At 48.0% G+C, this 19,399-nt stretch overlaps 1 protein-coding gene across 2 annotated transcripts in view; it reads left to right on the forward strand.

The window, feature by feature from the left end:
• The first annotated feature begins 4,144 nt into the window (after positions 1–4,144).
• LOC141072595 (Y+L amino acid transporter 2-like) overlaps positions 4,145–19,399 on the forward strand; it is a 115,245-nt gene continuing 99,990 nt past the window's right edge. Inside the window, exon 1 of one of the 2 annotated variants that reach the window (XM_073559877.1) lies at positions 4,145–4,284. The gene's annotated coding sequence lies outside the window, so the exon portion shown is untranslated. The remainder of the gene's footprint in view (positions 4,285–19,399) is intronic. The other variant, XM_073559878.1, reaches the window with a different exon arrangement.

Here is a 19,399-nt window from a genome sequence, read left to right on the forward strand (position 1 = left end):
CATATACTGAATGGAACATTATATGGGACCAATTATTCTGTATGGAGCAATATATGGGGCTCATTATTCTGTATGGCATACTATGTGGTGGCCATAATACTGTATGGAGGAATATACTGTCCGGTTTTTGCGCTATTGTAGAATTTAAAATAGATATCAGTCATGTAATGTAAGAAGTTGCTAGGCGTCGGGTCCCTGCAGAGGCAAAGCAGGAATCCAGAGCCTCACATTCTGCGGGCTCCCATTCCCCATCGACCGCAGAGGAGCTTGCTCAGCAGCCCCGTTGTTCCCGACGCTCTGCCCAGACCTGCTCTGTGGGTCTGGCTGTTGCTGCCACCTTTGGGCCAGCAATAGCAATGCAGGCTGTTCAGCAGCAAATCACTCCAGAGGCTAAGTCCTTCTGTCACTCCACTGAGCATGCTCACGAGACGATCTCCCATTGGAGATCGGGAGTCACATGCCCAGGTCCTTCTCCAGATCTGATTGGTCCATCTCAGGGATCTGAAAGCTTCCGGAAGGTCCTGGCTATAAAAGGTTCGCATGGCCCTATGTCCAAATAAAGAAGATATCATCGATGTAGTGGTGATAACATCTAGCATGTTGGTTAAACAGCTCCTCAGAGTAGATATAGTTCTCTTCAAACAAGATCATAAATGCGTTAGGGTAGGCCGGGTGCAACATTAGAGCCCAGCGCGGTCCCAGCTGATTGAATGTAATATACATCTTTATATGAAAAGAAATTCTTGTATAAAACTAATGTAAGAAGGTCTCCCACTTAAAAAGATGAGAGAGTCCTGTAATTGACATCATAGGTAGACCACAACTATGAGAGTCAAAATGAGAAAAAAAATCCAGAAAACCATCTTGTCTGATTTGGTAAGATTTATTTTGCAAATTATGGTGGAAAATAAGTATTTTGTCACCTAAAAGCATGCAGGATTTCTGGCTGTCATAGACCTGTAACTTCTTCTATAAGAGGCTCCTCTGTCCTCCACTCATTACCTGTAGTAATGGCACCTGTTTGAATTTCCTATCAGTATAAAAGACACCTCCCCACAACCTAAAACAGTCACACTCCAAACTCCACTGTGGTGAAGACCAAAGAGCTGTCAAAGGACACCAGAAACAAAATTGTAGCCCTGCACCAGGCTGGGAAGACTGAATCTGCAGTAGGCAAGCAGCTTGGTGTGATGAAATCAACTGTGGGAGCAATAATAAGAAAATGGAAGACATACAAGACCACTGATAATCTTCCTCGATCTGGGGCTCCACACAAGATCTCACCTCGTGGGGTCAAAATGCTCACAAAAACTGTGAGCAAAAATCCCAGAAGCACATTGGGGGACCTAGTGAATGACCTGCATAGAGCTGGGACCACCGTAACAAAGACTCCATCAGTAACACACTACGCTGCCAGGGACTCAGATCCTGCAGTGCCAGACGTGTCCCCCTGCTTAAGCCTATACATGTCCGGGCCCGTCTGAAGTTTGCTAGAGAGCATTTGGATTATCCAGAAGAGTATTGGGAGATACTTATACCCATTTTATTTTATGTCAATCCCCAAGCCCTCTCTTCTTTCCACATCTGTCATTTGATAATGATGTCTAATGTTTGTATATTTTTACAATTGTACATTGTTATAGCATCTATTTGACCCTGTAATGTGATATATTATATTTGTCATTGAGGCCAGATGTAGACTACACATGTTATTAACCCCTTAGTGACAGAGCCATTTTGCAGCTTAATGACCAGGCCAATTTCTACAATTCTGACCACTGTCACTTTATGAGACTATAAGGCTGCGTGCACACGCTGCGGATTCCGCTGCGTTTCCGCAGCGGTTTTGGCCGCTGTGGACCCGCAGCAGTTTTAGCTGCGGTGTACAGTACCATTCAAATGAATGGTATAAAAAAACCGCTGTGTAGACGTAGCAGAAAAATCAGTGCGGATTTGCTGCGGTTTTGAAACCGCAGAAAGAATTGACATGTCAATTCTTTCTGCGGAAACCGCTGCGGGTTCCTATCTCCACCATTGTGGAGATGGTGAATCCGCAGGACCAAACCGCAGGCAAAACCGCAGATAATCCGCAGGTCTTTTGACCTGCGGTTTATCTGCGGTTTTTGCAAAATCCGTGCGGATTAATCCGCAGCGGATTCCGCAGCGTGTGCACGTACCCTAACTCTGGAACACTTAAACGGATCCCCCTGATTCTGAGAATGTTTTTTGTGACATATTGTACTTCATGCTAGTGGTAAAATTTCTTGAATATGACTTGTTTATTCATGAAAAAAACTGAAATATGGTAAAAACATTTTTAAAATTTTGCAATATTCAAATTTAAATTTGTATGCCCTTAAATCAGAGAGATTTGTCACACAAATCTATACATATAAAATTGAATGTATGTGTGTATCACCAACCAATCACAAAGCATCTTTAATTTCACCAGAGCTGTTTAAAAGAAGCTGAGCTGTGATTGGTTGCTATAAGCAACAGTTTTCCCACTCCACAACACCTCAGCAGACTGACATGGTGGGAGAAATCTAGCATCCCCGGAAACATAAGCTCCCAGCCATAAGGGGGTTTTACACTAAGCGATATCGCTAGCAATATCGCTATAACGTCACTGGTTTTGTGACGTTATAGCGATATTGCTAGTGATATCGCTATGTGTGATACTTACCAGCGACCGGCTCCCCCGCTGCTCATCGCTGATCGCGCGAGAATGTCCGGCTCCATTTCTCGTCGTCTGCTTCCTGCTGGGCTTCCTGCTGTGACGTCCAGCGACGCGTGGAGGCGGGCGGGAGGACGCAGGATCGCTGTGTGTGAAAGGTGAGTATCGTGCGCTGCGTCGCTGCTGCATCGCTGTGAGATCTTTCTGTATGAAAGCTCACTAGCGATCATTTAGCGATGCACCAGCGATCCTGACCGGGTCGGATCGCTGGTTGGATCGCTGGTGCATCGCTAAATGTAAAAGGGCCTTTAGAGTGATCAATGAGTGGAACAGGCTGCCACGAGAAGTGGTGAGTTCTCCTTCAATGGGTCTTCAAACAGAGGCTGGACAGACATCTAACTGGGATGATTTAGCGAATCCTTCTTTGAGCAGGGGGTTGGACCAGATGGCCCAGGAGGTCCCTTCCAACTCTACGATTCTATGATTCTATGATTTTTTGCTACGTTCATGTGAACCTTAGAAGGGAGCGGAGGGGCGCACATCCGACCTTCACCCCATTCACTGTCTATGGGGAAGCACGGCACTCGGCTTTCTCCACCAGCCCCATAGAGAATGGAGGGCGCGGTCACGCCCGCCGATCAGTAGGTTATCACCGGACACCCTGTGTAAGGCCACGTTCCCACTCCTGGTTTGACTTACAAATACTGAGGTAAAACACTGACCACATACTGAACGTGTGACCGCGGCCAAGACTTCTATGGGATCGTCTGCAGGATAAAGGCTGAGTGCAGATGTACTTTTTGGCCCTGCGGATTTTTCCGTGCAGAATAGAAGAAATCCGCAGGTCAAATAACCTGCATTTTTTCTGCGGATTTCTTCCATTTTTCCAGCGGTTTTCTTGCGGTTTTCCATTGCGGTTTTCCCCCTGTGGATTTGGAGACAGGGGAGGTGGAAAACCGCACAAAAGAAGTAACATGCTGCGGATTTTGTACCGCGGGAAAACCGCATGGAAAAATCCGCAGCATCTGCACAGCGATTTTTTTTTCATTGCTTTCAATGCTACTGTACATCACAATGCGGATATGCAGCGTTTCTGCGCGGTAAAATCCGCTGCGGAACCGCTGGATATCCGCATCATGTGCACACAGCCAAACACGTTCCACAAAACGCTCAGAGGTCACCGATCCCGTGTCAGGGCAGCACAGTGACCGCAGGGCTCGGCTCTGAGGCCATGATAAATGTGGTACTTTACTGTTTTAAAACCAATATGACAAATTTTGTAAAGAAAACTTAAAACAAAACAAAAATCCCTCCTCAGACAGCTTCTTATCTGACAGCATGACCAGCAGTGTCAGGGAGCTTCTGAGCAGGGCGGCGCGTGCAGCAGCATCCGCACTGTCTGTACAGAACAGCACTGCCCGGCATCTACCTCCCGGGTGCCAGCACTAGGGCTCGGGTCACGTGCTGCCGGCAAAAGGGGGCGGAGCCTCCGCAGACAAGGAGAGAGAGGACAGAGGAGACTGAGGAGAGAGGTGCCGGCCAGGGGAGGGTCGGCCCGTGCACTGTGGAACGGCAGCATCAGGGACGGCGCCGCCGGGAATGTGACGGTAAGTGAGCGGAGCCTAGCCCGTGCCATCTGTCCGCACAACCGGGAGCATCCCCGGAGATGTGGGCAGCGCAGGACGGCGGGCTGTTATCAGCAGGAAGCAGCTGTGTGGAGGACAGAGTGATGAGGAGGGTCTCCAGTCCGGCTGTGGGGGGCTGCGTGTTTATCCCATGCTGGGATTGCGACATTGTGTGACCAGCGACCGTGCTGAAATAAAACACAGGCAGCTTGTAGGAGGCGCAGGGAGCCGGTAACTGCTGCACGAGATGCGCGTGCAGCTGTGTGGGGCAGTCACTGACATCAGGGGCCACAGAAGCCCCTGTGTGAGAACAGTAGTGGCCCTACAGCCAGACACAGGCAGGAGGCGCAGGGAGCCGGTAACTGCTGCACGGGATGCGCGTGCAGCTGTGTGGGGCAGTCACTGACATCAGGGGGCCACAGAAGCCCCTGTGTGAGAACAGTAGTGGCCCTACAGCCAGACACAGGCAGGAGGCTCGGGGAAGCTGGCAACTGCTGCACGGGATGCGTGTACAGCTGTATGGGGCAGTCACTGACATCAGGGGGACACAGAAGCCCCTGTGTGAGAACAATAGTGGCCCTACAGCCAGACACAGGCAGCTGGCAGGAGGCGCAGGGAAGCTGGCAACTGCTGCAGGGGATGCGGGGACAGCTGTGTGGGGCAGTCACTGACATCAGGGGGCGTCAGAAGCCCCTGTGTGAGAACAGTAGTGGCCCTACAGCCTGACACAGGCAGGAGGCTCAGGGAAGCTGGCAACTGCTGCACTGGATGCGGGGACAGCTGTGTGGGGCAGTCACTGACATCAGGGGGGCCACAGAAGCCCCTGTGTGAGAACAGTAGTGGCCCTACAGCCAGACACAGGCAGGAGGTTCAGGGAAGCCGGCAACTGCTGCATGGGATGCGGGGACAGCTGTGTGGGGCAGTCACTGACATCAGGGGGGCCAGAGAAGCCCCTGTGTGAGAACAATAGTGGCCCTACAGCCAGACACAGGCAGCTGGCAGGAGGCGCAGGGAAGCCGGCAACTGCTGCAGGGGATGCGGGGACAGCTGTGTGGGGCAGTCACTGACATCAGAGGGCCACAGAAGCCCCTGTGTGAGAACAGTAGTGGCCCTACAGCCAGACACAGGCAGCTGGCAGGAGGCGCAGGGAAGCCGGCAACTGCTGCACGGGATGCGGGGACAGCTGTGTGGGGCAGTCACTGACATCAGGGGGGCCACGGAAGCCCCTGTGTGAGAACAATAGTGGCCCTGCAGTCAGACACAGGCAGGAGGCTCAGGGAAGCCGGCAACTGCTGCACGGGATGCGGGGACAGCTGTGTGGGGCAGTCACAGACATCAGGGGGCCACAGAAGCCCCTGTGTGAGAACAGTAGTGGCCCTACAGCCAGACACAGGCAGCTGGCAGGAGGCTCAGGGAAGCTGGCAGCTGCTGCATGGGATGCGGGGACAGCTGTGTGGGGCAGTCACTGACATCAGGGGCCACAGAAGCCCCTGTGTGAGAACAGCAGTGGCCCTACAGCCGGCAGCAGGCAGGAGGCGCAGGGAAGCCGGCAACTGCTGCACGGGATGCGTGTACAGCTGTGTGGGGCAGTCACTGACATCAGGGGCCACAGAAGCCCCTGTGTGAAAACAGTAGTGGCCCTACAGCCAGACACAGGCAGCTGGCAGGAGGCGCAGGGAAGCCGGCAACTGCTGCATGGAATGCGGGTACAGCTGTGTGGGGTAGTCACTGACATCAGGGGGCCACAGAAGCCCCTGTGTGAGAACAGTAGTGGCCCTACAGCCAGACACAGACAGGAGGTTCAGGGAAGCCGGCAACTACTGCACGGGATGCGGGGACAGCTGTATGGGGCAGTCACTGACATCAGGGGGCCACAGAAGCCCCTGTGTGAGAACAGTAGTGGCCCTACAGCCAGACAAAGGCAGCTGGCAGGAGGCGCAGGGAAGCCGGCAACTGCTGCATGGAATGCGGGTACAGCTGTGTGGGGCAGTCGCTGACATCAGGGGGCCACAGAAGCCCCTGTGTGAGAACAGTAGTGGCCCTACAGCCAGACACAGGCAGGAGGCTCAGGGAAGCCGGCAACTGCTGCACGGGATGCGGGGACAGCTGTGTGGGGCAGTCACTGACATCAGGGGGCCACAGAAGCCCCTGTGTGAGAACAGTAGTGGCCCTACAGCCAGACACAGGCAGGAGGCTCAGGGAAGCCGGCAACTGCTGCACGGGTTGCGCGTACAGCTGTGTGGGGCAGTCACTGACATCAGGGGCCACAGAAGCCCCTGTGTGAGAACAGTAGTGGCCCTACAGCCAGACACAGGCAGCTGGCAGGAGGCGCAGGGAAGCCGGCAACTGCTGAACGGAATGCGGGTACAGCTGTGTTGGGCAGTCACTGACATCAGGGGGCCACAGAAGCCCCTGTGTGAGAACAGTAGTGGCCCTACAGCCAGACACAGACAGGAGGCTCAGGGAAGCCGGCAACTGCTGCACGGGATGCGGGGACAGCTGTGTGGGGCAGTCACTGACATCAGGGGGCCACAGAAGCCCCTGTGTGAGAACAGTAGTGGCCCTACAGCCAGACACAGGCAGCTGGCAGGAGGCGCAGGGAAGCTGGCAACTGCTGCACGGGATGCGGGTACAGCTGTGTGGGGCAGTCACTGACATCAGGGGGCCACAGAAGCCCCTGTGTGAGAACAGTAGTGGCCCTACAGCCAGACACAGGCAGCTGGCAGGAGGCGCAGGGAAGCCGGCAACTGCTGCACGGGATGCGGGTACAGCTGTGTGGGGCAGTCACTGACATCAGGGGGCCACAGAAGCCCCTGTGTGAGAACAGTAGTGGCCCTACAGCCAGACACAGACAGGAGGCTCAGGGAAGCCGGCAACTGCTGCACGGGATGCGGGGACAGCTGTGTGGGGCAGTCACTGACATCAGGGGGCCACAGAAGCCCCTGTGTGAGAACAGTAGTGGCCCTACAGCCTGAGACAGGCAGCTGGAAGGAGGCGCAGGGAATCGTTAACATTGATGGAAACTTAGCCTGAGTTAAAGGGTTAATTCCCATCTGCATCTATGGATGTTTTGGGATAGTGCTTGTAAATACAATTAGCCAATTTACAGCTTATTATAATTTGTATCCATTCTTGATATAGTATCACTTTTATATACAGCTTGTTGCCATGGAGACCAACCACTGCTGCAAAACATCACGAGATGGGCAATGCGCAGCGTTTCCAAGCTCTCTTCTATTCAGCTTTTAAGCACGGTTTTCAGGATCACATTAGAGATGTGTGTGCCCTCCTGTTTCTGGCCAACATCAGTACAGACGGCAGCGGTGGTCGGTCTCTGAAGCAACGAGCTGTAAACAGAAGAAAAGTGTTTAATGTCTCAAGAAAGGCAGCAAATGTTAATAATCTGTAAACTGCAAGCGTGCTTATATCTAACAGTGTCGCCCTTCTGACTGGTGTCCCGACCTCCGCAGATAGTCTAAGAGCCACACGAGGTGAGACGCGATTGGTCTGGTCCAGAAACCAGGACTTATGGAGAGGACCAGATGTACTGTACCGTAGTTGTATTATTTGTTCTCCTGCACAATAGTAGGTAGCACCTAAGAACGTTGCATCTTTCTCTCCTTCACAAAAGGGCGGAGGACGTGCTATTATGTGCTGATCCACCTCCGCTCCTGTGTATCCCTAATATCGGCCCCTTATATTCCAGGAAGCTGGGACTCTTGTCATCTCCGTGTTACATTACTCTGCCTGATCTGGTGTAATCCAATGCTTCTGGAGCTCGCCGCTCCTAGCCATCGGGGTCAGTGGGCTCCTGAGGATTGATACTTTGGACCACTTGTTTTTACAAGCACTTTGCAATGTTACCAAGGTATTAAATTGAGACAACGGCTTTAATGTCACCACGGCAATAAGAGTACATCTGCATATAGAGTGTAATTATAGTACAGAAGTGAGCACTGTAATCGTTCCTCTAAATACAGAGCGATAATGACTATACCTGGGTCTTGTAAGAGCGCAGCCATGTTCTCCTGAGCACTGTAAATACAATGCTATACACTTTATTGATCCCAAGGGAAACTGACCATACAGTGTCTTGCTCCCTGAGCGATAAGCCTTTTTCTCACATATACGGTTAGATTAACGACAACCGGACATCTGATTGGTGCTGCCTGAACCTTGTGCCGCATGAATTAGGGACTGACTCCATTATTGCATACTTAGGCTTTACTCTAAACCACGGCTGCAGCTCAGAGAAATCGTATTTTTAGGACCCGGCCGGAGTGTAAAACTTGGCCATAGGGAGAGGCCTGACAGCCTAGGGGACCTCGGAAAGAAGAAGCTGCACACTTAAAGGTATACAGTATGTTATCTGAAATGCTGCAGCGTATCAGACGGAAAAAATACACGGTTGCATAATAGGAACCTGTCTCTGACTGGTGCGGCCTGAATTTTGGGCAGCATAAATTAGCTGCCAGGTTCCCCATGATACCAGCTTATTTGTGTTTCAAAATACAACTTGGTAAAAAAAAAAAAAAGCTGCACACCTAAGCATGAAAACTTGTAAAGAACGGCTTTATTGGAAAACATAAGTACTAGACTGTGGTCTAAACAAAGTGACAACAGGCGGGGAAAAGACATTGTGGTCCATGGAGAATTGTATACAGTTAGATTGTTATATACATATGTTACAAATAATTACCCCACCAGTTATACAATAGATGTTCAATATAACAGTAGTCCCAGATAATACATCATATAGAACCCATCCTAATAAGTTTTTGTATTTTATTTTGTTTCTGACATGCACTGTCTATTTATTGTATATTCCCTTCATTGCCATATTTGGCCATTCACACTTATGCTTTCCAGGGCTGTGGAGTCGGAGTCGGAGTTAGTTTTGGTTGGAGTCGGTAGAAATGTACCGACTCCAGCTTTAAAAAAAATGTATTAATATTTCATAATTGAACTTTCATATGAATTTTATAAATGTTACTCAAATATATATGTTCTATCAAACTATGAACAACAGTGATAAGCAGTTCTGCTGGAGATAGAGACATTTCTTACTTCTTGTGTGTCACTGTTCTCCACTGCCCTTATCTAATCTTATACTTGGTTAACCTCATGCTGCCCCAACCCCCCTACTTACAATGTATGAAACTGAAAGTGAAAATGTGTTGCAAATTCTTAGTAGTAAAGCTCCTCCTCTAGACTAGATCATACTAGGTGTGCGTCTTCCAAGCATCTCACAGCTGCCTGCTACTCAGAAGAGGAAGACTGTAAGAAGTATTATCCTTTCAACAAACTTTGCATCAGTTAACTGTGAGTACATGAGGAATAATAACAGTATTACTGACCACTATATCAGTTGTACGACCTGGCAATAATTTTGTACAATTGTTTTTAGGAAAAACAATTGTCATTTGGATTATGAATGCAGAATTAAAAACCTGAGAATGTCAAAGAAGCATCACATTAAATCAGCTGTATTTGAACATTTCACCATCACTCAAGATAGAAAACATTATGTCTGTCAGTGTATGACAAATCCAGACGAAAACAAATGCTGTGAAGCCAAGATGAGTGCATATTCAGGCAAAGATAAAAATGCTCCTACCAGAGCTTCTAATCTAAAGAGACATTTACAGCGCTTTCATCCAGAAGTACTGAAAGCAGTGGATGAGAAAGACTGCATCCAAATCAATGAACCAGTGCCCAGCTCTTCCAGCCAAACAAAGGAGCAGAGAACTTTGCAGCCATCAGTTGCAAGATATTTTGTCAGTGACAAAGTTACTGTGACAATGACAGTAGATACATTTAAAAAACTGATCATAGAGCTTGTTGTAAAGGATAGTGTGCCTATTTCATTATTTTCACGACCAGCTTTTATGTGTCTGAATGGGGAAATGGCCCGCAAGCTTGGTGTTTCTCTGGAGAGAGAGAGTATCAGAAAATTAGTAATCGAAGAAGCTTTTAAACAAAAGGAAGAACTTAAAAAAACTCTCAAGGGACGCTTTCTGTTTCTTAAAATGGATGCCTGCACACGTCACAGAGTGAACTATTTTGCCATCAATGTCCGATTTGTTTGTGACAACAATGAAATAGTTACCAAGACATTGGCAGTAAAAGACACCAAAGCTCATCACACCAGTGAGTTTCTCCAGGTCTTGGTGGAAAAGGTTCTGCAAGACTATGAACTTAAAAAAGAGCAAGTTCTTTCTGTTGTAACTGACAATGCTTCAAATATGATAAGTACTATTAAGCTAATGAATGAGAGTAATGATGGTGACCAGCAGCTAGAAGAACATTCTGGGTCCACAGACACAGAAATGTTTGAAATAGAGGAACACAGTATTGTAAGTGAGGAGCAAACTGAAGTTGCTTCAGATGAACAGCAACATGATAGTTTAGATGATCTTGTTGAAACTGTGTCTATATGTTCTTTCATTCATCACATGCGCTGTGTTGTGCATACGCTACAGCTGGCTATAAGAGACAGTCTGCAAGAAGGACATGCTGCTGCACTGATTGGCAAGGTGAGAAAATTGGCTACTGTTGCCAGAACCCCTAAAGTTGACTCAATTTTGAAGAGACGTGCTGGAAAAGGGGCAATTATTGATCAAGCCACACGATGGGGCAGTACTTAATGATTCAGCGCTTAGTTGAACTGAAAACCTTTCTTGTAGACATGGCTAACCCTCAACTGACGCTAAATGAAAATCAGTGGAATCAGGTGACTGAGCTGGAAAAATTGCTAGAGCACACATTTACAGTGACTAAAAAATTACAAGCAGAGGACTTAACTCCAGGTATTTTCTTAAAGGAGTGGAAGAACCTGATGTTTCACCTGTCCCAAAGAGGAGGGTTAATTGCAAGTGGCATTGCTACATCAATGAAACGGAGAGAGGAGCTACTATTACAAAATAACATTCTTTTGGCAGCTGTTTATGTAGACCCAATGCATCGGATTCTTCTAGATGATCAACAGCTAAGTAAAGGAAAAGAAGCTCTGTTTGAAATAGCAGTAAGGATGAAAGGGTTGCAGAACAGTCAGGAGGAACAAGAAGAATTTGGTCGTCCTGCCACATCTTCACCCTCATCAACTGATGAAGAATTTAATTTCGAAAAATATTTGGATCACAAGGACCGTGCAAAGCGTTCCCGCATAGAAGAAGAGTCATCCCCATCAAGGAACACAGCCAGTACATTTCAGCAGAATTTTTCATGTGCACTAAAAGAAATTGAGAAATTTGACCGTTCATCAAAAATAACAGTGCAACAAGCGATTCCTCTGTATCCTGACATTGTCAGAGATGTTGCCCGAGTGGTTACTGCTTTGCCACCAACACAAGTTAGTGTAGAGAGGTTGTTCTCTGCTCTCAAAATAATTAGATCAGATTTGAGGGCATCCATGAAGGAGGATCTGACAGAGGCAATACTTTTTCTGAGGACAAATTTATAGATTTCTTCTTATTAACTGCATAAAAGTGTTTATTGCATATTTACTTACAGTTTAGAAAAGTTTATAAAAGTTATTTGCTATATTCTAATTGTATTCTAATAAATGTAGTTTTTGCTTTAAGTGTTCTGATTACTTATATGATGGTGAGAAACTGAATAAGCACGATGTTTAATATTTTACAACAGTAAATTTGTTGTTATGAATTGGCCATTTATGAAGGAGTCGGAGCCGGAGTCGGAGTCGGAGCCTGATAAAATCCAGGAGTCGGAGTCGCAACTGTGGCTTACCGACTCCACAGCCCTGATGCTTTCAGTAGGTGACATGCACTTCCATCTTCTATTCCACAGGCAGCATACTTTACCTATAGTGCTTATGTTTTCTCCAGGTTCATTTGTCTCGCACATGTGCAATCATTCTCCCAGTCACCTTTGCATGATGTGCATCTGATGCTGTTCTCATGTCTTGGTGTCTACTGAATTACTTGTAACTGCACGTAATATATAAGGCCTGTTTCACACGTCCTGATATTTCCGGTACTGGAGATGTCCGTGTGTGTAATACTTGTGGCACACATGTGGCAACCGTGTGCCGCATCAGTACCACACGCACTGGTGCCAGGGAAGCAGCGGTACATTTAGTGCTGTTTCCCAGCGCCGGGTGCTGAAGACAGCTCTTATTATTCTCCCCTGCTCTACCAGTGATCAGCGTGAGCAGGGGAGAATGAGTTATATTCAGGTGATGACAGTGAGAGCACGCAGCGGCTGATGGGACTATTACTCCCATCAGCATACACCTGCTGCCGCTAATAACAGTGAGAGCAGGCGGTGGCTGATTAAAGTATTCATCAGCCGCCACCTGCGCTATAAATAAGAAAAAAAAATGGCGTGGGTTCCCCTGTATTTTTGATAATCAGCCAGGTAAAACTGATGGCTGCAACCCTCAACTCGAGCTGAGAGCTAGGTCCCGAGATCGCATCTGCGCAAGCGCTGGCGGCCATTTTTTACTGGAACCACCGCACACACACGGGAACCGTGGAAATGCCGGGGCTCTGGCCTGTCGCACAATGTCGGTAGAGCCCCGGGCAGCTCCGGACACACGCGCAGCACCGCTGGGCACCGGAGGCAACTGCCGGGCATCGGATAAACCCAGCAGCAGCACAAGACCCCCGCAGCAACGGCACACATCGGAGCCCCCCCTCATCCCTGAATGCGGCCTGCAGCATCACTCCACTCCTGCCTCCTCAAGCAGCGAGCCTGGGACCCCGCTACTGCAGCCACCAGCCCCAGTAAGGCTAGTTTCACACTAGCGTTTTTGAGCGCAGCGACGGCCTGCGCACGGCCGCCGCTAATCCCCGCCCCCTGCCGCGCCTCCGCCGGTAGCTCCGCCTACCGGCGCAGGCCGTGTGCAGTATGCGTTTGGCGGCGCATGCGCCTTTTTGACGGTGCGCCGGCGCAACCAAACTGCAGCATGTTGCGTTTGGCGCAGGTCGGCGCACCGTCAAAAGGACGCATGCGCCGCCAAACGCATACTGTGCACGGCCTGCGCCCCCAGTGATAATGATAGGGGGCGCATGCAGCGTCATGCGCCGGTAGGCGGAGCTACCGGCGGAGGCGTGGCAGGGGCGGGGCTTAGCGGCGGCCGTGCGCAGGCCGTCGCTGCGCTCAAAAACGCTAGTGTGAAACTAGCCTAAGAAATAAGAAGCACCACTATTTTATTAAAAAATATTTTTTTGAATTTTTCTCCTCAAAATTTGCGGTGCGTCTTATAATCCGGAGCGTCTTATAAAGCGAAAAATACGGTATGCCTCCTTGTTATTTTTCATCATTACCTATTAGGATGGTGTCTCTCTTGGACAAGTGATATTCCTTATTAGAGTCTTATACTAATGTATTGTCCTCCTGGTATGCATCTTAGCCATAGTCATATGGTCATGTTTTTGCAGGATCAGTGGCGTCTTGTTTATGTAGCTATTTACATAATCTTTTGGGTGTATTTGACATATTTTATGTTAGCTGGCACTTTAAATTAATATTGATATGGTGATATTGTCATTATTGACTATTTTTCTTGTGTATGAACTTTTATACTAAACTAGCTGAAGAGCCCGGCGCTGCCTGGGCATAGTAACTAACTGTGGTTAGTTATAGCAAATTATAATTATCCTCCATCCCATAGGCCCGTGCCCATATACCCACCTTACATATCCTCCATCCCATAGGCCCGTGCCCATATACCCATCATACATATCATCCATCCCATAGTCCCGTGCCCATACCCATGACACATCCTCCATCCCATAGTCCCATGCCCATATACCCATCATACATATTCGCCATCCCATAGTCGAGTGCCCATATACCCATCATACATATCCGCCATCCCATAGTCCTGTGCCCATATACCCGTCATACATATCCTCCATCCCATAGTCCCGTGCCCATATACCCGTCATACATATCCTCCATCCCATAGTCCAGTGCCCATATACCCATCACACATCCTCCATCCCATAGTTCCATGCCCATATACCCGTCATACATATCCACCATCCCATAGGCCCGTGCCCATATACCAGTCATACATATCCTCCATCCCATAGTCCAGCACCCATATACCCATCACACATCCTCCATCCCATAGTCAACCATTATGACATCATAATGAGCGGCGGCAGGGCTTGCGACCTATGATGTCATCAGCGTCGCCATGGTAACCATTGTGACATCATAATGAGGGGCGGGGCTTGATACGCACACACTGTTTCCCCAGTATGCAAATAGGGGCATAATGACATCATAATGAGGGGAGGGGCTTGACGCACACACACTTTTTCCCCCAGTATGTAGATAGGGGCAAAATTGTTTGGTGAATTGGAACGCACAGGGTTAAAATTTCGCCTCACAACATAGCTTAGGACGCTCTCCGGGTCCAGACGTGTGACACTGCCAAATTTCGTGGCTGTAGCTGCGATGGTGCGGAAGCCTATCCCGGACATACATACATACACACTTTGAGCTTTATATATTAGACTAGATTGGTGCTAATTCCATTATATTGTTACCCATTGCATTACGTATTTTGCATTAGTTACCCTCGATGTGTTGGCAATCTTTCCTACTTGTATACATACATTGAACATCTATTGTATACCTGACTGGTGGTGTAATTATTTGTAACATATGTATATAATATATTTGTATACAATGCTCAATGGACCATCTTGTCTTTTTCCTGCTTGTTTTCAACTTGTTTATTTGTTTTCAATTGATTTTATTAGTTCTAAGGGTGTGTTCACACGTTGCGGTTTTTGCTGCGGCTTGTTCTACAGAGAAACCGCAGGATGAAATATACCTACGGATTATTAGTTTTTGTTCAGCAGATTTGATGCAGGTTCTCGTGCATGGAGGGAGGGGAGGGAGAGAGAAAGATTTTGTGTCCCAGAAAGGAATGCCGCTGCGGTTCCTCAAAAAAGAAGTGACATGTTGCGGAAAATAAACTGCAAAGAATCTGCGCTGAATTTTCAGCAGCATGTGCACAGTGGATTTGGTTTTCCATAGGTTTACATGGTACTGTAAGCCGCATGGAAACTGCTGTGGTTCCACAGGACCAAATCCACTGCGGATATGCAGCAAAAACTGCAAAATGTGCACACACCCTAACACTTATGTTTTTCAATAAAGCCATTCTTTACCGGTTTTCATGATTGGGTGTGCACCTTTTTCTGTGCAACTTCTTTTTTACCTGACTACTCCTTTTTTGCTCAGTCAGTTGTAGCACACTTTGTCTTTACACATTAAGAAAATAGTGGTCACCACAAAAAATGTGTTTTTCAGTATGCAACCCCTTACATACAAAAATATTTATTTCTGTAGCACCAACATATTCCGCAGCACTTTACAATTCATTTTCAAATAACTTTATTGAAGTTTTCTTAAAATAACAGTAATATTGTAACATTTAAACATCTTTTAAAAGTAGCAAAGCACTTTACAATTCAGAAGCGACTTGTACAGATAATATAAGACATTACATACAGTACTGTGGTAAAACACAGCTCAACAGATACCAAGAGGAGTGAGGGCTGTGCTTGCAAGTTGACAATCTATGAGGAAATAGGAGTAATAAAAGGTAAAAATGTAAAGTACTTCATGTGAGGTCCAGCCATCAGTATAATAGGGGCATTCAAATAACACTGCATGAACGGGTCAACAGTCAGTATCTGTACAGGTACAAAGTGCTACTAAATGCGAAGAAGAGACCACAGGGGATAATTGGTTACATTACAGAGGTAGTAGGTGTCATGATCCATGCTGGATCAGGACTGATATAAAGCACAGGTAACCTTTTTTTTTTTTTTCCTAAGCTGTGCTTAAGGTGTTTTTGCCCCCGGTGGCCAATAGGATTATTGCACTGTGTGTCGTTTGTTCTAAGTTTTCCCCCCCCTTGGTGGTGAGCGTCATTGCACTCTAGTTTCGTTAGTTAAGTGCACATGATTATAATGCAGGTGTGATTGCTGGCTCTGCTATAAGAGTCACAGGTGTTGCAATCAGTGTTGGTGATGGTGTTAATTTCAATCATCCTTGGTGGAGGAAGGAGGTGGAGAGCAGCTCTGACTGAGCCTGGTGTGAAAGGAGTCATAGGGGATTTCCTTAGCTCTGACAGAGCTTGGTGGCAGCAATTCAGGAGGAGAGCTGCATGCTAGTGGTGGACTCTGTTGCCAGGAGCAAGTGCAACAGAGTAAAGCTAAGTTGTGTTTCCCTGTTTGTGTTTTCTCCTTAGTGTGTATTATTGCAGCGGTGGGGCCAGTGCCTGCGCCACCCAGCTCCCTAGCAAGGGATAGGTGTAGGGTGTGCTAGGGCGACAGGTTCGTGATCGGCGCCCGGTGCGGAACCGGCATAGGGAACATTAAGAGCGTTAGGGACACTGACTCAGGGGAGTGCAGGAGGTTTCCACGTCCCTTTCCCCTATCGCAGGGCCCACCGTTGTAACTTTTCCCTACCCCTTGTCTTGTTGTTTTAGTTACTGGCCTGCGAGCCATGTCACACAGGACAGTATCACGTGCCGCGTCCTGTTGTTTTAGTTACCGGCCTGCAAGCCGCGTCACACAGGACGGCTCCACGTGACAGTAGGCCAGAGAAATGTGTTAGGGCACAACCCTGGAGATGTGGAAGGTTTATTATAGAGGTTAGTCTTCGGTCATTAATGGAATGGCGGACAGGTAGGGGATGTGGAGCTTCTTGGGTGAGAGAGAAGTTTATATTGTATTCTATAGCAGATGGTAATCAGGTGCAATAACTGGCACAGGGTAGAGGCATTGGTATAGTAGTTGGACAGAAATATAAATGTGGCTGCTGCACTTATGATATATTGGCGAGGGGAGAGTTTAGTAAGAAGGAATTGTAGAGTTGGAAGGGACCTCCAGGGTCATCGTGTCCAACCACCTGCTCAATGCTGTATTCACTAAACCATCTCAGACAGATGTCTGTCCAGCCTCTGTTTGGGAACTTCCATTGAAGGAGAACTTGCCGCCACCTATGGCAGTCTGTTCCACTCATTGATTACATCACCCTCACTGTAAAAAAAAGATTTTTTTTTTTTTTTTTTAAATATCTAATCTGTATCTTTTCACTTTTCAGTTTAGTTCCATTGCTTGTAATTTTTCCATGTGCAAATGAGTATGATGATCCCTCGACACGTGATCACGTGACAGGGGTCACCGATGGGCGGATTTCCGGCACGATTTCCGAAAGCGCATGTTAAATGCCGCTGTCAGCATTTGACAGCAGCATTTAACGGGTTAATAGCCGCGAGTGGATCGTGATTCCACCCGCGGTTGTTTCAGGCACATGTCAGGTGTTCAAAACAGCTGACGTGCCAAGAAAGATGTGGGTTCACCGCCGGGCCCACATCAAATGGAGGGATTTTCAAATCGGCGTAAACTTCGCCCAATGTCGGAAAGGGCTAAAAATCTCCTGTGATCACTAAGTCTTCCTTTTTTAGAACAGAGACATCTGATGTAAAAAGAGTTTATCCATATCTTCAGTCTGTAGAATAGTGTACTTTCTGTTCTTCTCTGCTTGTATTGTTACTCAAACAGTTCTGTAGCGCTACCGGTGTCTGAAACTTGGATCTCTGTGGAGGTATACGTTTTCCTATCATACAATGCAGCACCACCTACCCTCTTGCTAATCCTGTTTCTAATAAATAAGTTGTAGCCTTCAATGTTTGTATTACAACCATGTGTATCATCCCACCAAGTTTGAGTGATGCCTATGACATTCAATCTCTCTTCCTTTGTTAGCAGCTCCAATTGTCTTTGATTGTTTCCTATGGTCTGTGCATTTGTATAGACCAGTGTTTCCCAAACTCCAGTCCTCGCGGACCCCAACATGTCATGTTGTCAGGATTTCCTTAGTATTTCACAGGTGATGGAAGTATCATCAAGGCATCAGGACTTCTCTCACATGTGTAACACTATGGAAATCCTGAAAACATGACCTGTTGGGGTCCGCGAGGACTAGAGTTTGGGAACTACTGGTATAGACATGTTTCCAGGATGTCCCTCCTGACCGCACCATGGAGGTTGTCCTTCTTTCCTTATAGGGACAGGAAACACACGAGAGGTTAAAAAGACCCCTCCCACCCAAATTCCCCAGTGTTTTTTTCCTGTCCCTGTAAGGACAGACACGAGAGAAGAGGGGAGGTCGGGGATGGAGCTCTGGCGCTTCCCGGTTTATCTTGCGGGCTCGGGAGTCCATCCTCTTTCCCCCTTTCAAGATGTCCAGGGCCTACACCCCCCGAAGGGGGGCTCCTCAGCCAGGTGCCCTGTTGAGCGAGACATCCGGGCTTGGAGTCATTTCCCTATGGTGAAGGCTCTCGGCGTCCATTGCTGGCAGATTGCAGCTGCATATGTCACTTCTGGGCGCGGCAGGAAATCTTCTGGTTGCCTTTCCGGTGACGTCTGATGTGGAGAAGCTGGTATACAGCCCAGGGGATTCCAAAAGGGGATCTGTCGGCGGTGAGAAGACAAGGTAGGAAATAAAAGCTGCCTTGGTAAGTGTGAGGCTGTGACAGAGAGAACCTCCGGATCAGCATGGAGGACACTGTGAGGAGTTCTGTCCCCCCTGAATCACCAGTGATTGTGAGTAGCAATAAAGGCAGGGGGATACAGTGCCAGAGGATACCAGGGGTTAATAGACGATCCTGTGTTTCTACCTGGACGACACAGTGCCGGCCACGGTGACACCTGCGCCCAGGAGGACTGGCAAGTCCTTGGGGAAATCCAGGAGATGTGCCATCTGTAGTAGCAGGATGCACAGGCTAAACAGCTTTGTGAAAAATGCATCCTTAAAGTCATCAAGGACGAGCAGTCTTCCTTTCTGGCGGAAATGGGCACCATGGTTAGAGAGGAGGTTAAGGCTTCCATCTTGGGCTTCTTTTCAGCCCTGCAGGGTCCCTGTCCCAAGAGACCAATATGAGAAATGGACCAATCCTCAAAGGATGAGGACCAGTCCACATGATGGGACTCAGAGGAAGAAGGGGAGATTGCCTCAGAACCTCCGGAGGTGGGCAAGAAGTATCTTTTTTTTTTTTTTTTTTTTCCCTCAGACGATACAGATAAGCTACTGCGGGCTA

This window comes from Dendrobates tinctorius, unplaced genomic scaffold (genome assembly GCF_039654945.1).
Source record: "Dendrobates tinctorius isolate UK_male_01 unplaced genomic scaffold, ASM3965494v1 ptg000278l, whole genome shotgun sequence".
In the NCBI taxonomy this organism is placed as follows: Eukaryota; Metazoa; Chordata; class Amphibia; order Anura; family Dendrobatidae; genus Dendrobates; species Dendrobates tinctorius.